General features: G+C 40.3%; 1 long non-coding RNA gene across 1 annotated transcript; it reads left to right on the plus strand.

Annotated features, from left to right (window-relative positions):
* Positions 1-296: 296 nt before the first annotated feature.
* Positions 297-4,154, plus strand: LOC122181982. Its single transcript, XR_006179654.1, has 2 exons — positions 297-393; positions 3,853-4,154. It is a non-coding gene; the product is annotated as an uncharacterized LOC122181982 (long non-coding RNA).
* Positions 4,155-11,823: the final 7,669 nt, after the last annotated feature.

Raw genomic sequence — 11,823 nt, forward strand, 5'->3', positions numbered from 1 at the left:
TTACAAATACCATCCCCTTTGGGTGAAGTTACATTTAAGCCAGATGGCTCAGACAATATTAAAACTGAGATGAGGCTTTATTTCTGAAGTTCTTTTCTTCTGAGGAACCTGAGACACTTTCAGAGAAGCATGAATTAAGCCTCACAGCAGCAGTGTGCATGAAGCAGTGATTATTCTCCATTTAGTAGAAGGGGTACACAAATGCAAAGAGGTCACGTGAGTTGTTTGAGGGCGTACAGGAAGTCTGTGGCACAGCACAGAAATAGAATCCAGACCTCTTGACTCCTAGACTTGTACTTCAACCACAACTCATGCTTCTTCCTTTAAACAATCAAGAAGTTGAAAGCCAAGCAGCATCAAGTCAAACATCTGAGCAATGCTTGTCTTACACTTGTAAGTATATACCTAAAATAGCATATCCATACACAGGAAGAGATAATTGCTTGGGGCATTACATAGTTATAGCAAAGTATAAATAGCAAATTTGTTTTCCTCCTTGCTGCTGCTGGAATGGGGCTCTGAATTCATTCTTGTTCCCAGCTGGGAAAGGATTTCAGAATGTGGAGCTGGGGAGGACGCTGTTAGTGTATGTTTGCTGACCAGGATATTTCTTACTTCAATCAATAAGATATTTACAAGAAAAATAAATAAACATGCACGAGTGCTTTGCTGTCTGATAAAGATGAGGCTTCAAGGAATGCAGTAGCTGAGAATGATTTTTTTATCTGTAGTAAAAGCTTTTACAGGGTTTCCTTTCCTTTCACTTACTGCCTAAAATCTAGTTTCAAATCTGTGTTCTATTTCCCAACTTACAGCATCACAGAAAGAAGGAAATCTTAGACAAGTTCACTTTCTCTCATAAATAAGTTTTGAAAAATCCAGCCCTGTTTTCCAGTGTCTGGTCACCGCACAGGTTTGTGTGACACTGCCTATTTCCTTTCAGCCCTACACAGACGGGTGTGTGCTCTTTCCTGAGGTATCTTTGAGTCCCAATAGCGAGATGTATCTCCAGTAATGTTAACAAGGTCAGAAGGCATTCGTATCAAAACCAGAGAGAAAAAACCACTGACGGATTATAGCAGCAAATTAAAAGGAGATGAAAAAGCAGAGACCTCTAGTTATTCTTCTGTTTCTTACCATTGTTGTTTTGTATTCTAGCTATGGTGGCCTATTTGTCTGAATGTGTGTGTTCTGAGTCCTGATTTCTAGTTTCACTGCTTTACAGTGGTACTTCGAACAAACACATAATAGATTCCTTTTAATTGCCTGGCTCCCATAGTGAGCAGCCTATTGCGCTCACTAATTGAAATACCAAATTAAACAAGACAACAACATTTTACAAGCAGTGCTCCAGCTATAAGACATACAGAAAGAAGGTAATTTCTGCACGGGCTCTTGGACCTGGAAGAAGTGCTCCTCAGACAGGAGTAAAAACAGACTTGGGTTTTGCCTCATTCTAAATTAAAGGAGAGCTCTGTGTGCTGGCGTGAGACTGCAGTCTGAGCAGAAGTGCTGGATGCCAGCCTTCTTCCCCAGACCACAGCAGTTCCTGCTTTTGTCTGGACATATTTGTGACAAAATACAGACCAAAAAAACATGAAGAGAAGAAGACAATCAGTATGAGAGCAAGCTACCAGAATGGCCACATCCATTAGTCTTCTCCCTAGAGCAGAATTGCTACCTTTCATTAAGCCATGGCCATTACTTGTTATTATTACTGAGTTTATATTTCTCCATTAGGGTTTTCCAGCTGGACAGGAACACAGTGCCTGAGGATTCGCTTGTGGCTGGGTTAGGCTCATTTTCGAATCACAACTAATCTGTGCTGAGCAAACTGGCTGTTGTGTATAATGTATAATTGAAGGAAAAAATGCATAGTCATATGCATCCAGATAGCACCCAAGAAAATGAGACTCAGCCATCACTGACATAGGAAATTTTGAGCTTTTTCCAAAGCCTCTGTAGCTTGAAACGGCACTGTAAGTGACATAAGACGTGAGCTGGGCTTGTGCTATGAGCTGTGTGATAGCAAATGGTGCCCTTTTGCTGCTCAGCATCATTTGTACCTTCAAGCTAGATGCATACTACAGTTCTGCAAGCAGGTGAACCTGTAAGCTAGGGTCTAGAAACCGACAGAGGCAATTGGTAATTTGCACAAAAAATAATCTGCTTAGATAAAATAAACATGGAGTTTGATCTTTGTACAAAACTCATTGCAAACCTGAAACAGGCCTTTTGTCCTACATTATCTGCTTTGAATCAGAGAAAATACAGGATAGGCAAGCTTTTCTAAACAGCATGCGTTTTTCTCTGTCTTATAGATTAAGTACTGTGGTTCCAAAACAGATTAGAATTTCACAAAGCTGAACTGAAAATAAGGAGACTAAAGACATTCAGAGAATGGTCTATGTTCACATCAGGAGAGGAAATGTTCTTTGCTGTTCTGAGGCTGTGACTCAAATCACTAAGGTGCTGAAAACCCGGCAGGATTCTCCTGTTGCATGGGTCTGCACTTGGACCAGGAGAACGATGGTACTGGTGTATGACACATCAGTGTACTCAGAGGCAGCATCAACTAGTGAGAAAAGGTCACCTTGTCTATGATTCAAAACTGGTAAAAATAGCACCTTGAAGATCCCCACTGAACCCAGCAGAAGAAAGCTGAGTAGTTCATGGAACACAGCAGAGCTCTGACAAGAATTAATTCCCCAGCTAAAGTTATTTCTCTTGTTTGATCCAGTACCAAAAAGAGAGTTAGAGCAGGGATTGTTTCCTGTGGGATTTTCATTTTGACCTTTAGTTACACAAGCACATTCATTTTAAAGACATCTGATTGATTAATTTTTTTAGGTAAAAGCCAGTGAACAATAAACAAGTGCTTAATTTCTGCGTTGCAAATTTAACAATTATTTTCATTGTGTTAGTCATTCAGAAAAAAACTCCCTCGGTATTGCCAGTAGGCAGCATTATTTGCTTATTGCTTCCAGAAGTTGTAGAACAGCTAAAATTTATCTGCTACGTGTGATTACCTGTTGAGTCCTATTTGTTGTGTTGCAATCATGCCTAGGTGTTGTAGCACAGACTGTGTTCCTTTGGGCTGGCTAGAAATTGACACAGAAACATCACTGCCTGAAGGGTCATGAGAAACGGAAGAAGACAGAGGGAAGAAGACTACTGAAACACTGAGACTTTGAAGCCCATCTTCTCAGCCTTCTCCTTACCATAAAATGACACAGCAGTGTTTTCTCCTGTTACCATGGTGTTCTGCAAACGACTTCAGCTCACTAACTAGAAATTAAATGGGCAAACCTCTGAAAGCTTGGCAGTTTGAATAAACATCTGCAGGGATCTGGCTGGACTTGGGGACAGGCTGTCCTTTGCAAAAGAAACCACAGAAATTGCTCGAGATGCACCACTCTTCTAAGGGCTTGTGCTGAGTCTAAAGGAAAGAGTGTGAAACTTGTAATGTCTATACTCAGAAAAAGAGAGGTGAGAGAGTGGCTGAGAGAAGTTTCTCATGGGAGAATCTATACTGTGCAGAAGGCTACAAGTGATCAGAAAACGGAGCTGCAATTTGAAAGTAGTGACAATCTGCAGTCTAGGCAAAATCTAGGAGTTCATTTAGAAGACCACTGGGGGCAGAAAGAAGCTGCACAGATTCTGCTAGAATATTACATCACAAATAGCTGGAGTTATCTGATTTTCCCAAGGCTATTCTTACCTCTGTTACTAAAGCTTCCTGATGTGGGTTTTGTGAGAATTTAAGGAAGCCTCTTGGGTTGGGATGGGCTTTTTTTTTCTTTTTTCTGACTAAGCACTCATACAAGAAGACATAAATTGTTCCCTATCCAGGGAGAAGAGCTATTTGGAAGGGACACCTGGTGACTGCAGTGGCCATGGGGCCACCAGCCAGCCTGCTCTCCTGGGTGATGCAGCCGACTGCAGCAGAACAACATGAACGTGCTGTCAGATGCCTTGCATCTGTGTGCTCTCATTCCTGCTGTATTGTGCAACAATTCCACTCCAGTCTCAGCTGAGGCTTCAAGTAGGAATAGCCCAAAATACCACAACAACAGCTGTTTTGTAGGATTTTATGGAGCTGAAACCCAGGAGTCCTGGAAATCTTCAAATAAAGCTTTTTCCCATAAAAGAAACTTCCAGATGCATGAGCCTGAGTGTTTGTGAACAGCTCATGTCTGTGTAGTAAGCTTGCATTTTTTATGTCTTCCCCTTGTCATTTCATTTATAATAAATGTGTAATAACTTGTTAAATACTGCAGTAACTCCTGAGAACATTAATGCATTATTTGGCAGTGAAATTTCATTGGAGGGCCACCATCAACTGACTCCACATATTTTAGCAGGCTTTCCTTTACTCAATAGGTTGTCTTTGAATAAAAAACTCCAAAATTGAGAGCAGTCCCTAGTAAAAATTTTCATGGCTTTGACAAGTCACTGCAAGGACTACAATGCTCAAAGCTGCCTCTGATATGTAGCATGTCATTTTTACCAGGCGGTGAAGAAGCATATTTCTACATGAGGCATTTCAAAGAAAACCAGATCATTTTTTCCACAGGCAGCAGGATGCTGTGCGCAAATATTCACCCCACGTTTGTCATCTTACAGTAAGACGCTGAGACTTCACCTACGGAAGCTTCACAAAGCTTTACAATACACTGTCTGCTCACTGTGATAGCTTACACACTTTCCAATGGCTATGAAAAGGGTGAAAAGGCAACTTAATCCTAACAGAATTTGTGTAACAACTAAACAGCTCTAGGTGGATGTCGGATGAGATCTTTAAAGCCTCCAGAAATGGAGCTGGGAGCCTGGGGTCAATTTGCTGCTCTGCTCTTGTACTTTTGCTATTAGAAAGCTTTTCCTAGTTCCAAAGTTTCACTTGCTGCCATGCAGTCCCACCGTGACTTGCTTTGCTTAGCAGAGATGTGGAGGACGTGTGATTTCCTTCCCCTCTGCAGTGGTATACTGTGTTCCACGACTTCTGCTCTCTACTTGCTCCCTTCTCTGAGTGATCACACACCCTTCAGTCCTTTCTGGCTGATCTCATTGCTCTGCTCTCTCCTCCTTACAGCTGGACACAGCTTTTTGGCTACATAGGGCCCTAGTCACTACCTGCTACTCTAGCTAAGGTGCTGCTGAACCAAGCATAAGGATGATGTTACAAAACTTTCAGCCAAGTCACCCAGTCTGCACAGTTGTGTTGCAGACTGTTCCCATGTGAGTATTCAACCATTTCATTCATGGGTTTTGTCTAAGATCAGCTCTATAGTTGTTCAGAATTTTTACAACCCTAACCCTATCTTCCAACATGCCTGCAGTCTCTTCCACCCGGGGCTGTGTGGAGATTTAAAAAGCAGGCTCTGTTCATTACTATTAATGTAAGTAATGAAGAGCACCAGGCTAGACCAGGCTCCTGGGAGCTCAGCTTATCTTTCTGTTTTGACAGCAAACTGCCTGTAACTACTGAGCATGGTTTCCAATCAGTTTGATAACCACATTTCAGTAGTTTCATCTGGCTGTTTTTCTCTTCCCTGCTTGCATAAAACTCTGCCAAAAGACTTATGAAAATAAAGATATCCAGCATTTACTACTTCTTCCTGTCAGCATGGTAAGGATTACCTCATCAAATGATGAAATTAGGTGGTTTGACATGATCTGTTCTTCAAAAAGCCATGTTGTTTTTCTCTACGTATGAATAATGTCTTGAGTAGTTTTTCCAGTATTTTTGCAGGAACTGAAATTCAGCTGACCTCTCTGACTCTTCTTTCTCCCTTTTAAAAAGAAAAGTGTATTTGCCCTCTTTCCATCTCTGGCATCTCACCCTTCTCCTTGAGGCAAACACAAACAGTTTCACGCTACCACGTCAGGTAATTCTTCAAGTATTCTGGTATCATTCATCAAGACCAGTTCATTAAAAAACAAATGCCCTTTCCATCCCATTATCTCTTCTCATCCAGCTCATCTGAGGAATAGTCATGCTTCTATTTTTTCCTTGTCTTAAAAACAAAAGACCAGCCCTTCACTCTGTGATCAGAAGATGAGAGAAGAAAAGCAGGAAATAGGAGATATTCACACCCGATGCTGCTGAGCATTATATTTCCAGAGAAGTCCATGGAAGCTGGAAGCAGTTAGAAAAAAACTGGACTTCCACTGGGTTTTTACGGTGTTAATCACAAGACCCACGTTCTAACTGCACAGCAAGAAGAGCCCTAGGCCTCCTGTTTCTTCAGCGGTGCTGTAGAGACATTTTCCACCACACTGCATTACAGTGTGAGTGCATCTCAAACTGTCTTATCTGTGCATGGAATCTGACACAAGGTGCACTGTCTGCTTTGTGAAAGATTTCAAAAATTGGCAACATCCGCTCAAGTCTCCTGCATTTCTAGTCCCCTTTAAAGAATATTGTCCCACGTTATCACAAATGCTGCAGAGAGAACTGATTATGCCAGATCCAGATACGTTCAGACTTTCTGGGTAAGATATAACTGTCTCCATGTGTTTTTAGCTACACCCACTAAAGTGCATTTACCCAAGTATAAATCACAAATACCAACTGCCCACTGTGTAGCACAACTACATCTTTCTGAAATTGTATTCCATTTGAACGCATCTGCTACCCAGTAGCACAGACAGCTTTGAAAATGAAGATGACAAACTAGAGAAGACTTGTTCATCTGCTTCTGTAGTGAGATAACACGCTTAGAAGGCCCTAGGCCTCACTGGTTTTAGGAACCAAACCTAGCGTATTTTACAGTTTCTGAAATGTTTGGATTTGAAACTGATCTGAGGCCTTTCAGCTGGTTACTACATCGATGACATGCAAGAGAGTATGTCTGGAAGTCATCAAAATTCATTCTCCATCTTACTTGAACAATAGTGATGCTGATGGAACAACCACAAATGAAATAACAAATCAACAACCTAATCTACATTTTTCAAGTATTACTACTAAAATGTGATGTAACCACATAAGCATACCACAGCCTGCAGCTTTCATACTAAACCTAAGCACCTGAAAAGTTCAGGGAGTGTAGATGGAAGGGTAGATGTTGCAGCTCTATAATAACTGAAGAACACTTACATCTATTCTCTTGCTTTCTGTGTAGGACTAGAATTGGGATTAGTTAGATATAGAATTAGCTAGAAAGTTTTAAAAGAGGAAAAATCAAAATAAAAAAAGTCAAAGTAAAAAATCCCAAATGTGCCAATTAAAAAACAACAAAAAGTCTTCTTAATGTTTCTGACCAGCATAGCACATAGCAGAAGTCAAAATACTAGTAGACAGTCCTCTCACATGGCCCTCTCAGTCCAGGCTTGACATCTTAATGCAGTTCAACAGGCCAAATAACAAACTGGCATGAAATCCCAGCCCAGTGTGCTTCATGGCAAAACACCCATCGATTTTGCTGAGGCCAGGATTTCAGTCTGGCCAAACTCTGTCCAAATGCTGACCCTTTTAAAAACTGGCAAGTGTCATGCAATATTTTGTACAGGAATATATTCATATCCAGACAAACAGGATATGAAGTTTTAGGCCAGGAAATATATATGAAGTGAATTCCATGGGGTGACAGACTGAAATGAGTTTTGTAAGACACTGTCCCCACTGCAGCTAAAAGGGTGGACAAGGGACTGCTCTGCAGCCCTGACTAAGGTGCAGTGAGCTCAGACACTGGTCAGTGATGGAAGAGGTTCCCTTGGTGTGTGCGGTAACAGAGGCTTGTTCTGTTGGCAGGGGATGAGTGAGAACTGGCTTTTCTGGAGCTCACAGGCACCTGGCTGCAGCGCTGAAGCCCTGCATGGTTTGCTCTTTCCCAGCTGCTTAGCCATGACTGCTACTCCTTCTGCTTTGAAACCTACCCTAGTGTCTTAAACCAATGCATTATCTCTTCAGCTGATGACAGCCTTAGGCTGCCCACTTAAGCCAGACTTGCATTCATTGTTTGCTCTTTGCATTTCCTGCTGCTGTTTACAGCCAGGTTGCAGCAATAACTGAAGTGCTCCTTCACTGTCTCTTGCTCTTGATACAATTGGAGGCTTCTGCCTGTCCAGAGCTGAGGTTGGCTGCAGAACCTTTGCTACTAGTTTAAGTAGAACACTTTTTGAAACTAATGAAAGAAAGCAGTATAACTTCTCATAGCAATGAAAAGAGTCAAGAGTAGATGCTGAAATGTTAAAGTAATGTCAGTTCAAACTTTTTATAAAACAGCCAAGTGGAAAGAATGGAAAGGAGGCTTGCCCTTTTCCTCTGACGGAGGTCAACATAAGAGCTAAACATTCCATCACTGCAAGTGTTTATTTCAAACAGTTTTTCTGATATAAGCAAATATACTTAGCTTCCTTATACATTTACTTCCTCCACACTGTTAATCCTCTCCAGGCATTCATGCAAAGAGGAGTCTATTTCTACTATTTTCTTGCACTTCTGCAATTTTCTTACACCCAGGGTTTGTTTATGACAGTAAGTGATCCGTTAAATTCAGCCCGCTCTTCTTATCTGTGCCTTGATCTGACCATAAGCTTGACTTAAATGTTTGTAGAACTAATTGCAAACAGTCACCAAATAGATTATACACATGCATTTCAATTGATGAGTTGTTTGCAGATGAATGTCTTTGAAAATAGCCAATTTATTTTTTTCACCCAAGGATATGTGGCTGGTTGCCCGATTCACGTCATCATTTCTGGCAGCAAAACTGAACTTTCAAAGCAGAGGAATAATGATGAAAGCATATCAGTTACTGAACAGATATCAATGCTCCACTATGAAGAGCTTCCAGACTAATACTACTCTCTGTTTAAAGTTGTTTACAAAATGTTTAGGACTCACAAATATACTGATAAACTAACAGCTTGAATAAACATGACCCCTGGACCCCAGGAGAGAGATCTATTCATGAGAATAGTCACAAATCACTTCCTTCTAATTCTACCAGCTCTTCTACTTACAAATTTGTCTCTTATCTTACAGAGCTGCTCTGTGAAGACCTCCCATGTTTGGACATCATATACAATACAAAACTCACGTGCAATTTATTGTGGAAATTTGACTGAAAGGCAAAATGCTATACAGAATACTTTGTTCTGTAAAAATATTTACAAAATTGCTTCCAATTATTAGAGGTGATTATAATTCATGTTTGCCTTTTGATATATCACATGGATGTTTTGGAGACCCATGAGGATATTTCTTAACAAAAAGTATGTGCAACCTTCTATCTTAAGCGGGAGAAATAGGGCTGATGTAGTCATCAACAATAATCTGCTGAAGCTGAGAAAAAAATAACACTTTATGTATCTGAAAACTTGATGTATCTGGGAAAACATTATGTATCTGAGGCATTGAAGCTCATAAATTTAACCACAACTTCCAATTTTACCAAAGCCAATAAATTCAGTCATAAATTCCAGTTTTATCATAAAATCTTAATAGATTATGACTACAAAAATGTATTTCAGTTTTTATAAACTCTAAGCCTATCCTGAAATCAGAAATCAAAACCAGAGTTCTGATATTGCTTTTAATAACCTTCAAACCTAGTGAGATATTAAAAGTTCAGTTTACTTTAGTATCATCTGAAAAATTATTCAGACAGCTGTAATAAGCAATATGTAGCAGGACCTCTTCAAGGTCACTACTGTGTCTATAAGAAAAGATGGGATTACTGTGGTTTTGTTGCAAAGGAGCCCACCCATATGTGAGACAGCAGCCACATGAAATGGAAGCCTGGATACATGTCTTTCTGAACCTAATAATCGCTCACTGGCTCACAGAAATGTTTCCTAGGTAGTTCTAACACGGAGTTTAGTTTTAGGATAATCTCTGATTTATGGCCAGATTTAGCACGTCAAAACAATGTACTCAATCTGTGGTCTGCTCTCTCTTCCCCAGGAGTCCTTTAGCAGTGGTTATGCAGGCCTGCCACATTAATCTGCAGTGCAACATGGCCATCTGTTCATGTGCTGAGGGATAAGCTTATGCTTTCGTGTGCCACACCTGGAGTACCAATACTTGTCGCTCCGTGGCCATACATATGGCAAGGGAGACACCTAAATATCCAGCACAGGTGGCTCCTATAGACGTATCACTTGCACCAGTAGACATGGTAGGTGTTCCTGAAATAAAGCAGGGAAGTTTGTTCTTGTATGGATGTGATTTTTAAACTGTCATATGATTTTTTTTTCTTCTCTAACCTCCTTTAAACTTTTGAACTTCTAGATTTCTGTAAAGAGCAAAATGGTTATTTTAAAATTCCTATTTAAAGGAATAGTTAAAAGTAATGCTGAAATGTTGAACAGAAGCAGGATTTCTTTTCTAAGAGAAATCCATTATAAAATGTATTATAAGTACTTGTCGTGATTCGCATGTATACCCAAATGATAAGCAGATGCTTTCTCCTGCTTTAAGTTCTTTTCACGGTTAAAAATCAGGAATTTTCGTTCCTAGCTTCTCTGTGGAAATATTTAATACTCTTTCTAACATATTTAGAGTATTTTTGCATGCAGCCCAGAACAAATATTTCCAGTGTGCTGTGACTCAGTACTTTTTTTGATGCAGAAACACAATGAAAAGCCTGTTTCTCATAGTGTTTTGGCAGAAAACAACTCTGTGGGCTGGTGTTGGCAACACCACAGTCTAAGAATAGGGCACTTTTCAGGCAGAAAGTTGTTGAATTTGGACATAAGGTTTGTCTAGATGTAGAGAAGTCACTGTCTTCAGGGAAAGGAGTAATTTGGAAATGCCTGCCCTACAAATTAGAGTGCATTAGAGCCTACCAAAATGATTGTTTCCTGTGAGGGCTATTCAGAATGAAGTAATCCCAAAGACTATATTCCACTGTACAAGTGAGGTTCCTGGGCAGACCCTGAAATGCTTCTATAAAGGGGCTCTCATTGTATGGAGTGCTCTATTCCGGTTTCAATTGTTCATAAACATGAGTAATGCTTCCTAACGCTTGTGTAAATGGGAAGAACTGTAAATGGATGGTGCTTCACCATACATGCAATATGCTGATAGCACTACGGCTGTCTTTATAAAATATAGCGTTCTGGTGAAAAATGTAATACAGCGAACAGGAAGTGAAGAAGTCAAAGCTTTTAGAAATTTATCTTGTTATGGGAGCCTTAAAAGATGATATTCTGAGCAGAGTCTGCACTGTCCTGATTCTGCTGAACACAGTGGATGTGTTTTTGCTTGCGGAGGTTTTACCCATAAATATAGGCTGTGTGGATTGTTCTCTGCAAATAAATGCAGTGCAGAAAATTCCCTTGAAAGGCTACCTACAGCATTCCCTTACTACATATAACATTTGCCAAGCGACTCAAATGTCTACACAGCCAGTTTGATTTCCTTCTTATTTCGCCCCACAAGTCTGGTTTCCTGGTTATCCATTCTGCTTTTGGTAGCAATAATTTTTGTAATTTATTTCTCACCAAAATGAAATGCTGGCACAGTTGGCAAGTCAGCCAACTCCATACAGATCTTATTAGATATGTACCCTAGGTTTGGCTTTCTTACTGTGACAGCAAAACCCCACAAAGTCCAGAAACAAGGACCAGGCAGGGCAGTTAACATAAATGTTCTGTCACTTGGTAGAGCAAAAATGATTATACTCCTAACCTTAATCTGAAAACCTTTTGTCTGGGAACATTAAGCACATGTGTACTTACCTGTGTGCCTTATTTCAGGTGTTCCAACCTAAACATATGACCTCTAATGGAGCAGCAGACACATGTCATCTTACAGCAGGTAATAGTTGCAGTTAATCATGTAGCTTTGAGCCATTCCCTTTCCACCCGTTA

Source organism: Lagopus leucura, unplaced genomic scaffold (assembly GCF_019238085.1).
Source record: "Lagopus leucura isolate 7727_CA_CO unplaced genomic scaffold, USGS_WTPT01 Super-Scaffold_100012, whole genome shotgun sequence".
NCBI lineage: Eukaryota > Metazoa > Chordata > Aves > Galliformes > Phasianidae > Lagopus > Lagopus leucura.